The following is a 19,291-nucleotide window of genomic DNA, read 5'->3' on the forward strand; positions in this document are numbered from 1 at the left end:
AGTGGGGTGTTAAAGTCCCCTACTATGAATGTGTTACTGTCAATTTCCCCTTTTATGGCTGTTAGTATTTGCCTTATGTATTCAGGAGCTCCTATGTTGGGTGCATAAATATTTACAATTGTTATATCTTCTTCTTGGATCGATCCCTTGATCATTATGTAGTGTCCTTTTTTGTCTCTTTTAATAGTCCTTATTTTAAAGTCTATTTTGTCTGATATGAGAATTGCTACTCCAGCTTTCTTTTGGTTTCCATTTGCATGGAATATCTTTTCCCATCCCCTTACTTTCAGTCTGTATGTGTCTCTAGGTCTGAAGTGGGTCTCTTGTAGACAGCATATATAAGGGTCTTGTTTTTGTTTCCATTCAGCCAATCTGTGTCTTTTGGTGGGAGCATTTAGTCAATTTACATTTAAGGTAATTATTGATGTGTATGTTCCTATTCCCATTTTGTAAATTGTTTTGGGTTCGTTATTATAGGTCTTTTCCTTCTCTTGTGTTTCTTGTCTAGAGAAGTTCCTTTAGCATTTGTTGTAAGGCTGGGTTGGTGGTGCTGAACTCTCTCAGCTTTTGCTTGTCTGTAAAGGTTTTAATTTCTCCATCAAATCTGAATGAGATCCTTGCTGGGTAGAGTAGTCTTGGTTGCAGATTTTTCTCCTTCATCGCTTTCAGTATGTCCTGCCACTCCCTTCTGGCTTGTAGGGTTTCTGCTGAGAGATCAGCTGTTAACCTTATAGGGATTCCCTTGTGTGTTATGTGTTGTTTTTCCCTTGCTGCTTTTAATATGCTTTCTTTGTATTTAATTTTTGACAGCTTGATTAATATGTGTCTTGGCATATTTCTCCTTGGATTTATCCTGTATGGGAATCTCTGTGCTTCCTGGACTTGATCAACTATTTCCTTTCCCATATTAGGGAAGTTTTCAACTATAATCTCTTCAAATATTTTCTCAGTCCCTTTCTTTTTCTCTTCTTCTTCTGGAAACCCTATAATTCGAACGTTGGTACGTTTAATGTTGTCCCAGAGGTCTCTGAGACTGTCCTCAGTTCTTTTCATTCTTTTTTCTTTATTCTGCTCTGCAGTAGTTATTTCCACTACTTTATCTTCCAGGTCACTTATCCGTTCTTCTGCCTCAGTTATTCTGCTATTGATCCCATCTAGAGTACTTTTAATTTCATTTATTGTGTTGTTCATCGTTGCTTGTTTCATCTTTATTTCTTCTAGGTCCTTGTTAACTGTTTCTTGCATTTTGTCCATTCTATTTCCAAGATTTCGGATCATTCTTACTATCATTATTCTGAATTCTTTTTCAGGTAGACTGCCTATTTCCTCTTCATTTTTTAGGTCTGGTGCATTTTTTTCTTGCTCCTTCATCTGCTGTGTGTTTTTCTGTCTTCTCATTTTGCTTATCTTACTGTGTTTGGGGTCTCCTTTTTGCAGGCTGCAGGTTTGTAGTTCCCGTTGTTTTTAATGTCTGTCTCCAGTGGCTAAGGTTGTTTCAGTGGGTTGTGTAGGCTTCCTGGTGGAGGGGACTAGTTCCTGTGTTGTGGTGGATGAGGCTGGATCTTGTCTCTCTAGTCGGCAGGTTCACGTCTGGTGGTGTGTTTTGGTGTGTCTGTGGCCTTATTATGATTTTAGGCTGCCTCTCTGCTAATGGGTGGGGTTGTGATCCTGTTTAGCTAGTTGTTTGGCATAGATTGTCCAGCACTGTGGCTTGCTGGTCGTTGAGTGAAGCTGGGTGCTGGTGTTAAGATGGAGGTCTCTGGGAGATTTCCGCCGTTTAATATTATGTGGAGCTGGGAGGTCTCTTGTTGACCAGTGACCTGAAGTTGGCTCTCCTACCTCAGAGGCAGAGCCCTGACTCCTGGCTGGAGCACCAAGAGCCTTTCATCCACACGGCTCAGAATAAAAGGGAGAAAAAGTACAGAGAATTAGTAGAAGTATGAGGAAAGAAAGAAGGAAAGGAGGAAAGGAAGGAGGGAGGGAGGGAGGGAGGAAGGAAGGAAGGAACAAGGGAAGGAAGGAAAAAAGACAGAAAGAAAGAAGATACAGTAAAATAATATAAAGTATAATAAAGTTATTGAATTAAAAAATTATTATTTAGCAAAAAAAAAGGGACAAATAGAACCTTAGGACAAATGTTGGAAGCAAAGTTATACAGACAAAATCTTACACAGAAGCATACATATACACCCTCACAAAAAGAGGTAAAGGGGAAAAAATCATAAATCTTGCTCTCAGAGACCACCTCCTCAATTTGGGATGATTCGTTGTCTAAAGGAGGGAAGGAAGGAAGGAAGGAAAGAAAGAAAGAAAGAAAGGAAGGAAGGAAAGAAAGAAAGAAAGAAAGAAAGAAAGAAAGAAAGAAAGAAAGAAAGAAAAAAGAAGGGAAGAAAGAAGGTAAAGTATAATAAAGTTATTAAAATTATAATTAATTATTAAGAAAAAAAAATTTTTTAAAAACCATGGACGGATAGAACCCTAGGACAAATGGTGGAAGCAAAACTATGCAGACAAAATCTCACACAGAAGCATACACATACACATTCACAGAAAGAGGAAAAGGGGTAAAAATCATAGATCTTGCCCTCGAAGCCCACCTCCTCAATTTGGGATGACTCGTTGTCTATTTATGTATTCCACAGATGCAGGGTACATCAAGTTGATTGTGGAGCTTTAATCCGCTGTTTCTGAGGCTGCTGGGAGAGATTTCCCTTTCTCTTCTTTGTTCTCACAGCTCACAGGGGCTCAGCTTTGGATTTGGCCCTGCCTCTGCGTGAAGGTTGCTGGAGGGCGTCTGTTTTTTGCTCAGACAGGACGGGGTTAAAGGAGCCGCTGATTCGGGGGCTCTGGCGCACTCAGGCCGGGGGGGAGGGAGGGGCACTGTGTGTGGGGCGGGCCTACGGCGGCAGAGGCCGGCATGACATTGCACGAGCCTGAGGCCCACCGTGCGTTCTCCCGGGGGGAGATCCCTGGATCCCGGGAACCTGGCAGTGGCGGGCTGCACAGGCTCCGCGGAAGAGGGGTGTGGAGAGTGACCTGTGCTCGCACACAGGCCCCTTGTTGGCGGCAGCAGCAGCCTTAGCGTCTCCCGCCCGTCTCTGGGGTCCGCGCTTTTAGCCGCGGCTCGCGCCCGTCTCTGGAGTTCCTTTAAGCAGCGCTCTGAAACCTCTCTCCTCGCGCACCAGGAAACAAAGAGGGAAGAAAAAGTCTCTTGCCTCTTCGGCAGGCGCAGACTTTTCCCAGGACTCCCTCCCCGCTGGCCGTGGTGCACTAATCCCTTCAGGCTATGTTCAAGCCGCCAACCCCCAGTCCTCTCCCTGCGCTCCGACCAAAACCCGAGCCTCAGCTCGCAGCCCCGCCCACCCCGGCGAGTGAGCAGACAAGCCTCTCGGGCTGGTGAGTGCCGGTCGGCACCGATCCTCTATGCGGGAATCTCCCCGCTTTGCCCTCCGCACCCCTGTTGCTGTGCACTCCTCCGCGGTGCCAAAGCTCCCCCCTCCGCCTCCCGCAGCCTCCGCCCGTGAAGGGGCTTCCTAGTGTGTGGAAACTTTTCCTCCTTCACAGCTTCCTCCCACTGGTGCAGGTGCCGTGCCTATTCTTTTGTCTGTTTTTTTCTTTTTTTCTTTTGCCCTACCCAGGTACGTGGGGAGTTTCTTGCCTTTTGGGAGGTCTGAGGTCTTCCGCCAGCCTTCAGTAGGTGTTCTGTAGGAGTTGTTCCACGTGTAGATGTATTTCTGGTGTATCTGTGGGGAGAAAGGTGATCTCCGCGTCTTACTCATCCGCCATCTTCAAGGTCCCCCCACACAACCCACTCTGATATGGTAACACTCTACTCAAGCCATAGGGTGCACCCCTGTAAGTTTTCAAATCAGTAGTGACTTGAGGTCTCACTGTCCAACATCCCCTGGCAAGGCTCTTTCTGAATCTTAGTTGGCTAGTGTCCCTGGGCCCAAAGCCATCTGTATTGAGAAAGCTCGGAACTGCTCATGACCTATGAAGATGGGGATGGGGTCTGCATTGGGGACAAGCCTAGTGCAGTTGGGGGCTGGGATCTCTGGTCTGTAGACCCCTAAGCATTCCCCGATGGGTTTCAGCACTCCTGAATTTCCATCCAGGAGCAATTATACCATTAAGGAGGGATGTGAGTTAGCCAGGAGCACCCAGCCTGTCAGCTGGAGGGTGGGGACTTGGGGAACTTCGGTGTCAGTAGCCTTGGGAATATTGCCCTGCTCTTTGGCTGCACTTCTGGGGTTATTTCTGTACTGCCAACCACAGCACAGACATCACCCCGGGGCATGTCATGCATCTTTGGTGTTAGTATCAACAGTTTTCTTCTCTTCACTCAAATTAACCACAGAGGTGGGAGAAATCCTATTGTCCCTGAAGGAGTGAGCTTGCAGCATGGGGGTGGTCAAGACACATTGGTAGAAACCAGCCTCACCCCCATCAAAATATGCTTGGGCCGTACTCCAGGATGGTGAGTGATGTCCCTTGATAACTTGGCCTATAGCTGCCAAGTGGCCATGAATATAGCGAATGCTTCCTGGAAAACCTCTGTCCTCACCAAGCCATATTCTAAAAACAAGAACCATCACACAGTAAATGGATGCTTCATCCCTGATTTTTAGCCCAAGTTCCCTGTGGCTCTAGAGAATTCTGCCTGGCTCCTCTGCCTCTGAGCTCCTCCTCCATCCTGTGCTCAGCTTATCCTTCAACTTTCTCTTTCCCAAACGCCCAAGTGCAGCCCACATAACTAGACCGAGCCTCTGGTACTTGGCGACATGGAGCAGGGCTGCTTCCCTGACCATGGTTTGAGAGCAACCACCATAGAATCCAGTGCCGGCCAGAGAGCTTCCATCAGCTCTGCCAGGGTACAGATAGCCATGGATTTTTCTTTCAATACTGCTTTCTCTAAGCCTTCTCTGTAGGTCACTGTAGGAGTAGAAGCCACTGTTCAGGGGCTCCCTTCCCCTCATACTTCCTCATGGAATTTCATATGGAAATTGTCCCAGTAAACTCACAGCATGCATGGTCCCAACTCCCTTGTCCAGTTGTGCATATACGTTCCCCAGTGTCCCTTTACCCAGCACCTCTGGCAGGGACTCACATCTCTTCCCCTTCCTCTCCTCCCACCACCCAATGCCTCCCTAATGGAAAATCCAAGCATTATTATTGCTCTTCTGGGGGCATCATTAATGCATTATTATTGCTATTCTTACCTGTGTAAACATCCTTACCCAGCTCTATAGACCATTTTTTGGTATGGGAGCAGAGGGCTGACACCCTCCCATTCTGCAGTCCTGGATGAAATCTTGGCATCTCCCTGAAACAGTTCCTAATCCCAGCACAGAGCCTGGGGGCTTCAAAGTAGAGGAGACCACTGTGGACTGACCTCAAAGCAGATAATTTCAGATGCAGCCAGCCTTTCTGCTGTTCCCCAATTAACCTTTGCTTAGAATCTTTTGTTCATTATCTTGCGCATCTCTCTGCCTTGAGGTTTTTTTTTTTTTTTTTTTTTTGCCAGAGAACCCCTTCTTTTAATCAGTCTTTGCTGTGCAAGGCAGGGTGGGTGGGCTTTCCTGTCACACAACCAATGAACACATTTTTAACAAAGGGAGACAGATGCTCAGTCAAAAAGCCGTAAAGATAATTATGCCCTCAAGGCCAGGGTCATGGAGCTGTTGCTAAGATTCACAAGTGACTTGGGAATTTCCTCAATAAAAGCTAATGTATTTCTGACATGAGGAAGCAGCAGAGACTGTACCCCTTTGGCACTTAGATGATTTAGGGCAAGAAAGGAGATCCAGATTACCAGAATCTGCACAGCTCAACTTCCGCCTGATTAATGAGGAGTTTCAGTCAAATTAATTACCATGACTTAGAGCACAAGAGTGAGATAAAACATGTTGGAAGAAAAGCCACTTTTTAGTGATAATTAAGTGAGAGGAATTTTAACATATTACAAATCAGACAGTATGAATGCCAGAGCAGAGCTTGCAGAATCCTGGTGAAAACACATTTGCAAACATCTATGGAAGGAAGAGGTCTCTCCTGGCAGAAAGGGCGAGCAAGGTTGAGGGTTCCTGGATTTCTAATAATGTGAAAGCAGAGCTACCATGTAGTATGTGATCCCACTCTAGGTAGAAATTTTTATTAGACTTAGTAGCTAATGAAATTTAGTTCTAGAATTTACACACATATACACACACCCACACATGTACACACATGCTTGCATGACACATATACCACACACGCGTGCACACACACACACACTACCTCTGCTTTAGAGTCAGCATAATGAAAAATCATGTATAAGCAATAGTACACAAGGTGATTCACTTCTTGGGAAAAACGCAACTTGGAAGTTAAGCTTGAAGGATAGGCTCTCTCTACCAGGTCTGCAATGATGATTTCTTCCTTCATATGTATGAACAGATCAGTTTCCTCCTTTGAATATAAGTTGAAAGAAAATCCTACATTTTATTTTATTTATTTTTTTAACATCTTTATTGGAATATAATTGCTTTACAATGATGTGTTAGTTTCTGCTGTATAACAAAAGTGAATCAGCTATACGTATATATATATTCCTATATCCCTTCCCTCTTGGATCTCTCGCCTGCCCTCCTTACCCCACCCCTCTAGGTGGACACAAAGCACGGAGATGATCTCCCTGTGCTATGTGGCTGCTTCCCACTAGCTATCTATTTTATATTTGGTAGTGTATATATGTCCATGCCACTCTCTTACTTCATCCCAGCTTACACTTCCCACTCCCCATGTCCACAAGTCCATTCTCTACATCTGCGTCTTTATTCCTGTCCTCCCCCTAGGTTCTGCAGAAGGATTTATTTTTTTTAATTCCACATATATGTGTTAGCATATGGTATTTGTTTTTCTCTTTCTGGCTTACTTCACTATGTATGACACTCTCTAAGTTCATTGAACTCACTACAAATAACTCAATTCCGTTTCTTTTTAGGGCTGAGTAATATTCCATTGTATATATGTGCCAAATCTTCTTTATCCTTTCATCTGTTGATGGACACTTAGGATTTTCCATGTCCTGGCTATTGTAAATAGAGCTGCAATGAATATTGTGGTACCTGACTGTTTTTGAATTATGGATTCCTCAGGGTATATGCCCAGAAGTGGGATTGCTGGGTCCTATGGTAGTTCTATTTTTAGTTTTTTAAGGAACCTCCATGCTGTTCTCCATAGTGGCTGTATCAATTTACATTCCCACGAACAGGGCAGGAGGGTTCCCTTTTCTCCACACTCTCTCCAGTGTTTATTGTTTGTAGATTTTTTCATGATGGCCATTCTGACCAGTATGAGGTGAAATCTCATTGTAGTTTTGATATGCATTTCTCTAATAACTAGTGATGTTCAGCATTCTTTCACGTGTTTGTTGGCTATCGGTATATCTTCTTTGGAGAAATGTCTATTTAGGTTTTCTGCCCATTTTCGGATTGGGTTGTTTGTTTTTTTGATATTGAGCTACATGGGCTGCTTGTATACTTTGAAGATTAATCATTTATCATTTGCTTCATTTGCAAATATTTTCTCCATTCTGAGGGTTGTCTTTTTTCATTGTTTATGGTTTCCTTTGCTGTGCAAAAGCTTTTAAGGTTCATTAGTTCCCATTGGTTTCTTTTTGTTTCTTTTTCCGTTTCTCTAGGAGGTGGGTCAAAAAGGATCTTGCTGTGATTTATGTCATAGAGTGTTCTGCCTATGTTTTCCTCTAAGAGTTGATAGTTTCTGGCCATACCTTAAGGTCTTTAATCCATTTTGAGTTTACTTTTGTGTATGGTGTTAGGGAGTGTTCTAATTTCATTCTTTTAGCTGTCCAGTATTCTCAGCACCACTTATTGAAGAGGCAGTCTTTGCTCCATTGTATATTCTTAACCCCCCTATCAGAAATAAGTTGACCATCTGTGGGCTTTCTATCCTGTTCCATTGATCTATATTTCTGTTTTTGTACCAGTACCATACTATCTTGATTACTGTAGCTTTGTAGTATAGTCTCAAGTCCAAGAGCCTGATTCCTCCAGCTCCGTTTTTCTTTCTCAAGATTGCTTTGGCTGTTTGGGGTCTTTTGTGTTTCCACAAAAATTGTGAATTTTTTTGTTCTAGTTCTGTGAAAAATTCCATTGACAGTTTGATAGGGATTGCATTGAATCTGTAGATTGCTTTGGGTAGTAGAGTCATTTTCACAATGTTGATACTTCCAATCCAAGAACATGGTATATCTCTCCATCTGTTTGTATCATCTTTAATTTCTTTCATCAGTGTCATAATTTTCTGCATACAGGTCTGTTGTCTCCTTAGGTAGGTTTATTCCTAGTTATTTTATTATTTTTGTTGCAATGGTAAATGGGAGTATTTTCCTAATTTCAATTTCAGATTTTTCATCACTACTGTATAGGAATGCCAGAGATTTCTGGACATTAATTTTGTATTCTGCTACTTTACCAGATTCATTGATTAGCTCTAGTAGTTTTCTGGTAGCATCTTTAAGATTCTTTATGTATAGTATCATGTCATCTGCAAACAGTGACAGCTTTACTTCTTCTTTTCCAATATGTATTCCTTTTATTTCTTTTTCTTCTCTGATTGCTGTGGCTAAAACTTCCAAAACTATGATGAATAATGGTGGTGAGAGTGGGCAACCTTGTCTTGTTCCTGATCTTAGTGGAAATGGTTTCAGCTTTTCACCATTGAGGGCGATGTTGGCTGTGTGTTTGTCATATGTGGCCTTTATTATGTTGAGGAAAGTTCCCTCTATGCCTACTTTCTGCAGGGTTTTTAATCATAAATGGGTGTTGAATTTTTTCGAAAGCTTTCTCTACACCTATTGAGATGATCATATGGTTTTTCTCTTTAATTTGTTAATATGGTGGATCACATTGATTGATTTGCATATATTGAAGAATCCTTGCATTCCTGGATAAACCTCATTTGATCATGGTGTATGATCCTTTAAATGTGCTATTGGATTCTGTTTGCTAGTATTTTGTTGAGGATCTTTGCATCTATGTTCATCAGTGATATTGGCCTGTAGTTTTCTTTCTTTGTGACATCCTTGCTTGGTTTTGGTATCAGGGTGATGTTGGCCTCGTAGAATGAGCTTAGGATTGTTCCTCCCTCTGCTGTATTTTGGAAGAGTTTCAGAACGATAGGTGTTAGCTCTTCTGTAAATGTTTGATAGAATTTGACTGTGAAGCCATCTGGTCCTGGGCTTTTGCTTGTTGGAAGATTTTAATCACAGTCTCAATTTCAGTGCTTGTGCTGTTTATATTTTCTATTTCTTCCTGGTTCAGTCTCGGAATGTTTTCTAAGAATTTGTCTATTTCGAGGAGGGCTTGAAGATGGCGGAAGAGTAAGACGCGGAGATCGCCTTCCTCCCCACGGATACACCAGAAATGCATCTACACGTGGAACAACTCCTACAGAACACCTACTGAAGGCTGGCAGAAGATCTCAGACCTCCCAAAAGGCAAGAAACTCCCCACGTACCTGGGTAGGGCAAAAGAAAAAAAGAAAAAACAGAGACAAAAGAATAAGGACGGCACCTGCACCAGCGGGAGGGAGCTGTGAAGGAGGAAAAGTTTCCACACACTAAGAAGCCCCTTCGCGGGCGGAGACTGCAGGAGGCGGAGGGGGGAGCTTCGGCACCGCGGAGGAGTGCACAGCGACGGGTGCGGAGGGCAAAGCGGGGAGATTCCCGCACAGAGGATCGGTGCCGACCGGCACTCACCAGCCCGAGAGGCTTGTCTGCTCACCCGCCGGGGCGGGCGGGGCTGTGAGCTGAGGCTCGGGTTTCGGTTTCGGACGGAGTGCAGGGAGAGGACTGGGGTTGGCGGCTTGAACATAGCCTGAAGGGATTAGTGCACCACAGCTAGCCGGGAGGAAGTCCAGGGAAAAGTCTGCACCTGCCGAAGAGGCAAGAGACTTTTTCTTCACTCTTTGTTTCCTGGTGCGTGAGGAGAGGGGTTTAAGAGTGCTGCTTAAAGGAACTCCAGAGACGGGCGCGAGCCGCGGCTAAAAGCGCAGACCCCAGAGACGGGCGGGAGATGCTAAGGCTGCTGCTGCCACCACGAAGGGGCCTGTGTGCGAGCACAGGTCACTCTCCACACCCCTCTTCCGTGGAGCCTGTGCAGCCTGCCACTGCCAGGTTCCTGGGATCCAGGGAAAACTTCCCTGGGAGAACGCACGGCGGGCCTCAGGCTGGAGCAACGTCACGCTGGCCTCTGCCGCCGCAGGCCCCCCCCGCACGCAGTGCCCCTCCCTCCCCCACCTACCCCCGGCCTGAGTGAGCTGGAGCCCCCGAATCAGCGGATCCTTTAACCCCATCCTGTCTGAGCAAAAAACAGACGCCCTCCAGCGACCTACACGCAGAGGCAGGGCCAAATCCAAAGCTGAGCTCCTGTGAGCTGTGAGAACAAAGAAGAGAAAGGGAAATCTCTCCCAGCAGCCTCAGAAGCAGCGGATTAAAGCTCCACAATCAACTTGATATACCCTGCATCTATGGAATACCTGAATAGACAAGGAATGATCCCAAATTGAAGAGGTGGACTTTAGGAGCGAGATCTATGATTTTTTTCCCTTTTCCTCTTTTTGTGAATGTGTACGTGTATGCTTCTGTGTGAGATCTTGTCTGTATAGTCTTGCTTCCACCATTTGTCCTAGGGCTCTATCCGTCCATGGTTTTTTTAAAAACTTTTTTTCTTAATAATTAATTTTAATTGTAATAACTTTATTATATTTTACCTTCATTCTTTCTTTCTTTCTTTCCTTCCTTCCTTCCCTCCTTTAGACAACGAATCACCCCAAAATGAGGAGGTGGTCTCTGAGAGCAAGATTTATGATTTTTTCCCCTTTACCTCTTTTTGTGAGGGTGTATGTGTATGCTTCTGTGTAAGATTTTCTCTGTATAGCTTTGCTTCCAACATTTGTCCTAAGTTTCTATCCATCAATTTTTTTTCTAAATATTTTTTAATTCAATAACTATATTATACTTTATTTTATTTTTACTGTATCTTCTTTCTTTCTGTCTTTTTTCCTTCTTTCCCTCCTTCCTCCCTCCCTCCCTCCCTCCTTTCTTTCCTTCTTTGCTTCTTTCTTCCTTCCTTCCTTTCCTCCTTTCCTTCTTTCTTTCCTCATACTTCTACTAATTCTCTGTACTTTTTCTCCCTTTTATTCTGAGCCGTGTGGATGAAAGGCTCTTGGTGCTCCAGCCAGGAGTCAGGGCTCTGCCTCTGAGGTAGGAGAGCCAACTTCAGGTCACTGGTCAACAAGAGACCTCCCAGCTCCACATAATATTAAACGGTGGAAATCTCCCAGAGACCTCCATCTTAACACCAGTACCCAGCTTCACTCAACGACCAGCAAGCCACAGTGCTGGACAATCTATGCCAAACAACTAGCTAAACAGGAACACAACCCCACCCATTAGCAGAGAGGCAGCCTAAAATCATAATAAGGCCACAGACACCCCAAAACACACCACCAGACGTGAACCTGCCCACTAGAGAGACAAGATCCAGCCTCATCCACCACAACACAGGCACTAGTCCCCTCCACCAGGAAGCCTACACAACCCACTGAAACAACCTTAGCCACTGGAGACAGACATCAAAAACAATGGGAACTACGAACCGGCAGCCTGCAAAAAGGAGACCCCAAACACAGTAAGATAAGCAAAATGAGAAGACAGAAAAACACACAGCAGATGAAGGAGCAAGATAAAAATGGACCAGACCTAAAAAATGAAGAGGAAATAGGCAGTCTACCTGAAAAAGAATTCAGAATAATGATAGTAAGGATGATCCAAAATCTTGGAAATAGAATGGACAAAATGCAAGAAACAGTTAACAAAGACATAGAAGAAATAAAGATGAAACAAGCAATGATGAACAACGCAATAAATGAAATTAAAAATACTCTAGAAGGGATCAATAGCAGAATAACTGAGGCAGAAGAACGGATAAGTGACCTGGAAGATAAAGTAGTGGAAATAACTACTGCAGAGCAGAATAAAGAAAAAAGAATGAAAAGAACTGAGGACAGTCTCAGAGACTCTGGGACAACATTAAACGCACCAACATTCGAATTATAGGGTTTCCAGAAGAAGAAGAGAAAAAGAAAGGGACTGAGAAAATATTTGAAGAGATTATAGTTGAAAACTTCCCTAATATGGGAAAGGAAATAGTTAATCAAGTCCAGGAAACACAGAGATTCCCATACAGGATAAATCCAAGGAGAAATATGCCAAGACACATATTAATCAAACTGTCAAAAATTAAATACAAAGAAAGCATATTAAAAGCAGCAAGGGAAAAACAACACATAACACACAAGGGAATCCCCATAAGGTTAACAGCTGATCTCTCAGCAGAAACCCTACAAGCCAGAAGGGAGTGGCAGGACATACTGAAAGTGATGAAGGAGAAAAACCTGCAACCAAGACTACTCTACCCAGCAAGGATCTCATTCAGATTTGATGGAGAAATTAAAACCTTTACAGACAAGCAAAAGCTGAGAGAGTTCAGCACCACCAGCCCAGCCTTACAACAAATGCTAAAGGAGCTTCTCTAGACAAGAAACACAAGAGAAGGAAAAGACCTATAATAACGAACCCAAAACAATTTACAAAATGGGAATAGGAACATACACATCGATGATTACCTTAAATGTAAATTGACTAAATGCTCCCACCAAAAGACACAGATTGGCTGAATGGAAACAAAAACAAGACCCTTATATATGCTGTCTACAAGAGACCCACTTCAGACCTAGAGACACATACAGACTGAAAGTAAGGGGATGGGAAAAGATATTCCATGCAAATGGAAACCAAAAGAAAGCTGGAGTAGCAATTCTCATATCAGACAAAATAGACTTTAAAATAAGGACTATTAAAAGAGACAAAAAAGGACACTACATAATGATTAAGGGATCGATCCAAGAAGAGGATATAACAATTGTAAATATTTATGCACCCAACCTAGGAGCCCCTCAATACATAAGGCAAATACTAACAGCCATAAAAGGGGAGATCGACAGTAACACATTCATAGTAGGGGAATTTAACACCCCACTTTCACCCATGGACAGATCATCCAAAATGAAAATAAATAAGGAAACACAAGCTTTAAATGATACATTAAACAAGATGGACTTAATTGATATTTATCGGACACTCCATCCAAAAACAACAGAATACACATTTTTCTCAAGTGCTCATGGAACATTCTCCAGGATAGATCATATCTTGGGTCACAAAACAAGCCTTGGTAAATTTAAGAAAATTGAAATTGTATCAAGTATCTTTTCTGACCACAACGCCATGAGACTAGATATCAATTACAGGAAAAGATCTGTAAAAAATACAAACACATGGAGGCTAAACAATACACTACTTAATAATGAAGTGATCACTGAAGAAATCAAAGAGGAAATAAAAAAATACCTAGAAACAAATGACAGTGGAGACACAATGACCCAAAACCTATGGGATGCAGCAAAAGCAGTTCTAACGGGGAAGTTTATAGCAATACAAGCCCACCTTAAGAAGCAGGAAACATCTCGAATGAACAACCTAACCTTGCACCTCAAGCAATTAGAGAAAGAAGAACAAAAAACCCCAAAGCTAGCAGAAGGAAAGAAATCATAAAAATCAGATCAGAAATAAATGGAAAAGAAATGAAGGAAACGATAGCAAAGATCAATAAAATTAAAAGCTGGTTCTTTGAGAAGATAAACAAATAGATAAACCACTAGCCAGACTCATCAAGAAAAAAAGGGAGAAGACTCAAATCAATAGAATTAGAAATGAAAAAGGAGAAGTAACAACTGACACTGCAGAAATAAAAAAAAGCATGAGAGATTACTACAAGCAACTCTATGCCAATAAAATGGACAATCTGGAAGAAATGGACAAATTCTTAGAAATGCACAACCTGCCAAGACTGAATCAGGAAGAAATACAAAATATGAACAGACCAATCACAAGTTCTGAAATTGAAACTGTGATTAAAATCTTCCAGCAAACAAAAGACCAGGAGCAGATGGCTTCACAAGTGAATTCTATCAAACATTTAGAGAAGAGCTAACGCCTGTCCTTCTCAAACTCTTCCAAAATATAGCAGAGGGAGGAACACTCCCAAATTCCTACTACAAGGTCACCATCACCTTGATACCAAAACCAGACAAGGATGTCACAAAGAAAGAAAACTACAGGCCAATATCACTGATGAACATAGATGCAAAAATCCTCAACAAAATACTAGCAAACAGAATCCAACAGCACATTAAAAGGATCATACACCATGATCAAGTGGGGTTTATTCCAGGAATGCAAGGATTCTTCAATATACGCAAATCTATCAATGTGATAAACCACATTAACAAATTGAAGGAGAAAAACCATATGATCATCTCAATAGATGCAGAGAAAGCTTTTGACAAAATTCAACACCCATTTATGATAAAAACCCTGCAGGAAGTAGGCATAGAGGGAACTTTCCTCAACATAATAAAGGCCATATATGACAAGCCCACAGCAAACATCATCCACAATGTTGAAAAACTGAAAGCATTTCCACTAAGATTAGGAACAAGACAAGGTTGCCCACTCTCACCACTCTTATTCAACATAGTTTTGGAAGTTTTAGCCACAGCAATCAGAGAAGAAGAGGAAATAAAAGGAGTCCAAATTGTAAAAGAAGAAGTAAAGCTGTCACTGTTTGCAGATGACATGATACTATACATAGAGAATCCTAAAGATGCTACCAGAAAACTACTAGAGCTAATCAATGAATTTGGTAAAGTAGCAGGATACAAAATTAATGCACAGAAATCTCTGGTATTCCTATACACTAATGATGAAAAATCTGAAAGTGAAATCAAGAAAACACTCCCATTTACCATTGCAACAAAAAGAATAAAATATCTAGGAATAAACCTACCTAAGGAGACAAAAGACCTGTATGCAGAAAATTATAAGACACTGATGAAAGAAATTAAAGATGATACAAATAGATGGAGAGATATACCATGTTCTTGGATTGGAAGAATCAACATTGTGAAAATGACTCTACTACCCAAAGCAATCTACAGATTCAATGCAATCCCTATCAAACTACCACTGTCATTTTTCACAGAACTAGAACAAGAAATTTTGCAATTTGTATGGAAACACAAAAGAACCCGAATAGCCAAAGCAATCTTGCGCACAAAAAAAGGAGCTGGAGGAATCAGGCTCCCTGACTTCAGACTATACTACAAAGCTACAGTAATCAAGACAGTATGGTACTGGCACAAAAACAGAAAGATAGATCAATGGAACAGGATAGAAAGCCCAGAGATGAACTCACGCACATATAGACACCTTATCTTTGATAAAGGTGGCAGGAATATACAGTGGAGAAAGGACAGCCTCTTCAATAAATGGTGCTGGGAAAACTGGACAGGTACATGTAAAAGTATGAGATTAGATCACTCCCTAACACCATACACAAAAATAAGCTCAAAATGGATTAAAACCTAAATGTAAGGCCAGAAACTATCAAACTCTTAGAGGAAAACTTAGGCAGAACACTCTATGACATAAATCACAGCAATATCCTTTCTGACCCACCTCCTAGAGTAGTGGAAATAAAAACAAAAACAAACAAATGGGACCTAATGAAACTTCAAAGCTTTTGCACAGCAAAGGAAACCATAAACAAGACCAAAAGACAACCCTCAGAATGGGAGAAAATATTTGCAAATGAAGCAACTGACAAAGGATTAATCTCCAAAATTTACAAGCAGATCATGCACCTCAATAACAAAAAAACAAACAGCCCAATCCAAAAATGGGCAGAAGACCTAAATAGACATTTCTCCAAAGAAGATATACAGAATGCCAACAAACACATGAAAGAATGCTCAACATCATTAATCATTAGAGAAATGCAAATCAAAACTACAATGAGATATCATCTCACACCAGTCAGAATGGCCATCATCAAAAAATCTAGAAACAATAAATGCTGGAGAGGGTGTGGAGAAAAGGGAACACTCTTGCACTGCTGTTGGGAATGTGAATTGGTTCAGCCACTATGGAGAACAGTATGGAGGTTCCTTAAAAAACTACCAAAAGAATTACCATATGACCCAGCAATTCCACTACTGGGCATATACCCTGAGAAAACCAAAATTCAAAAAGAGTCATGTACCAAAATGTTCATTGCATCTCTGTTTACAATAGCCTGGAGATGGAAACAACCTACGTGCCCATCATCGGATGAATGGATAAAGAAGATGTGGCACATATATACAATGGAATATTACTCAGCCTTAAAAAGAAACGAAATTGAGTTATTTGTAATGAGGTGGATAGACCTAGAGTCTGTCATACAGAGTGAAGTAAGTCAGAAAGAAAAAGACAAATACCGTATGCTAACACATATATTTGGAATTTAAGAAAAAGAAATGTCATGAAGAACCTAGGGGTAAGACAGGAATAAAAATGCAGAGCTACTGGAGAACGGACTTGAGGATATGGGGATGGGGAAGGGTGAGCTGTGACAGGGCGAGAGAGAGTCATGGACATATACACACTAACAAACGTAGTAAGGTAGATAGCTAGTGGGAAGCAGCCGCATGGCACAGGGATATTAGCTCGGTGCTTTGTGACAGCCTGGAGGGGTGGGATAGGGAGAGTGGGAGGGAGGGAGACGCAAGAGGGAAGACGTATGGGAACGTATGTATGTGTATAGCTGATTCACTTTGTTATAAAGCAGAAACTAACACACCATTGTAAAGCAATTATACCCCAATAAAGATGTTAAAAAAAAAAAAAGAATTTGTCTATTTCTTCCAGGTTGTCCATTTTATTGGCATAGAGTTGCTTGCAGTAATCTCTCATGATCCTTTGTATTTCTGCAGTGTCAGTTGTTACTTCTCCTTTTTCATTTCTAATTCTATTGATTTGAGTCTTCTCCCTTTTTTACTTGAGGATTCTCATTAATGGTTTATCAATTTTGTTTATCTTCTCTAAGAACCAGCTTTTAGTTTATTGATCTTTGCTATAATTTCATTCATTTCTTTTTCATTTATTTCTGATCTATTCTTTATGGTTTCTTCTGCTAACTTTGGGAGTTTTTTATTCTTTCTCTAACTGCTTTAGCTGTAAGATTAGGTTGTTTATTTGAGATGTTTCTTGCTTTTTGAGGTAGGATTGTATTACTATAAACTTCTCTCTCATAACAGCTTTTGCTGCATCCCATAGGTTTTGGCTCATCATGTTTTCATTGTCATTGTTTTCTACGTATTTTTTGATTTCCTCTTTCATTTCTTCAGTGGTTTCTTGGTTATTTAGTAGGGTATTGTTTAGTCTCCATGTGTTTGTATTTTTTACAGATTTTTTCCTGTAGTTGATATCTAGTCTCATAGCATTATGGTAGGAAAAGATACTTGATATGATTTCAATTTTCTTAAATTTACTAAGGCTTGATTTGTGACCCAAGTCGTGATCTATCCTGCAGAATATTACATCAGTATTTGATAAGTGTATTCTGTTGTTTTTGGATGGAATGTCCTAGAAATATCAATTAAGTCCATCTTGTTTAATGTATCCTTTAAAGCTTGTGTTTTCTTATTCATTTTCATTTTGTATGATCTGTCCATTGGTGACAGTGGAGTGTTAAAATTCCCTACTAATATTGTGTTACTGTTGATTTCCCCTTTTATGGCTGTTAGCATTTGCTTTATGCTTTGAGGTGTTCCTATGTTGGGTGCATAAATATTTACAATTGTTATACCTTCTTCTTGGATTGATCCCTTGGTCATTATGAAGTGTCCTTCTTTATCTCTTGTAATAGTCTTTATTTTAAAGTCTATTTTGTCTGATATAAGAATTGCTACACTAGCTTTCTTTTGATTTCCATTTGCATGGAATATCTTTTTCCGTCACCTCAATTTCAGTCTGCATGTTTCCTTAGGTCTGAAGTGGGTCTCTTGTAGACAGCATATATATGTGTCTCATTTTTGTATCCATTCAGTCTATGTCTTTTGGTTGGAGCATTTAATCCATTTACATTTAAGGTAGTTATCGATATGTTTGTTCCTATTACCATTTTCTTAATTGTTTAGGGTTTGTTATCGTAGGTCTTTTCCTTCTCTTCTGTTTTCTGCCTAGAGGATTTCCTCTACCATTTGTTGTAAAGCTGGTTTCTTGATGCTGATTTCTCTTAGCTTTTGATTGTCTGTAAAGATTTTTATTTCTCTGTCAAATCTTAATGAGATCCTTGCTGTGTAGAGTAATCTTAGTAGTAGGTTTTTCATTTTCATTCTTTTAAATATGTCCTGCCACACTCTTCTGACTTGCAGAGGTTCTGTTGAAAGATCAGCTGTTAACCTTATGGGGATTCCTTTGTATGTTATTTGTTGCTTTTCCCTTGCTGATTTTAATTTTAATTTTTTAATTTAATTTTTGTTCATTTCATTAATATGTGTCTTCATGTGTTTCTCTTTGGATTTATCCTGTATGAGACTCTCTGAATTTGCTGGGAGCTGGGATTGATTATTTCCTTTCCCAGGAATATTTGGGAAGTTTTCAACTATAGTCTCTTCAAATATTTTCTCCGTTCCTTTCTTTTCCTTTTCTTCTTCTGGGACCCCTATAATTTGAATGTTGGCATGTTTAATGTTTTCCCAGAGGTCCCTGATAGTGTCTTCAATTCTTTTCATTCTTTTTTCTTTATTCTGCTCTGTGGTAGCTATTTCCACTATTTTATCTTCCAGGTCACTTTTCCTTTCTTCTGTGTCAGCTATTCTGCTATTGATTCCTTCTAGAGAATTTTTAATTTCATTTACTGTGTTGTTCATCATTTTTTGTTTGCTGTTTAGTTCTTCTAGGTCCTTGTTAAATGTTTCTTGTATTTTCTCCATTCTATTTCCAAGATTTTGGATCATCTTTACTATTATTACTCTGAATTCTTTTTCATGTAGACTGTCTGTTTCCTCTTCATTTGTTTTGTCTGGTGGGTTTTTACCTTGCTCTTTCACCTGCTGTGTATATCTCTGTCTTCTCATTTTGCTTAACTTACTGTGTTTGGGGCCTCCTTTTTGCAGGTTGTATGCTTGTAGTTCATGTTGTTTTTGGTGTCTGTCCCCAGTGGCTATGGTTGGTTCAGTGGATTGTGTAGGCTTCCTGGTGGAGGAGACTGGTGCCTGTGTTCTGGTGGCTGAGGCTGGATCTTGTCTTCCTGGTGGGCAGGACCGTGTCCGGTGGTGTGTT

The sequence above is a fragment of the Delphinapterus leucas genome, chromosome 6 (genome assembly GCF_059928025.1).
Source record: "Delphinapterus leucas isolate spDelLeu-1000000601 "Yukka" chromosome 6, BTC_Dleu_Yukka2, whole genome shotgun sequence".
In the NCBI taxonomy this organism is placed as follows: domain Eukaryota; kingdom Metazoa; phylum Chordata; class Mammalia; order Artiodactyla; family Monodontidae; genus Delphinapterus; species Delphinapterus leucas.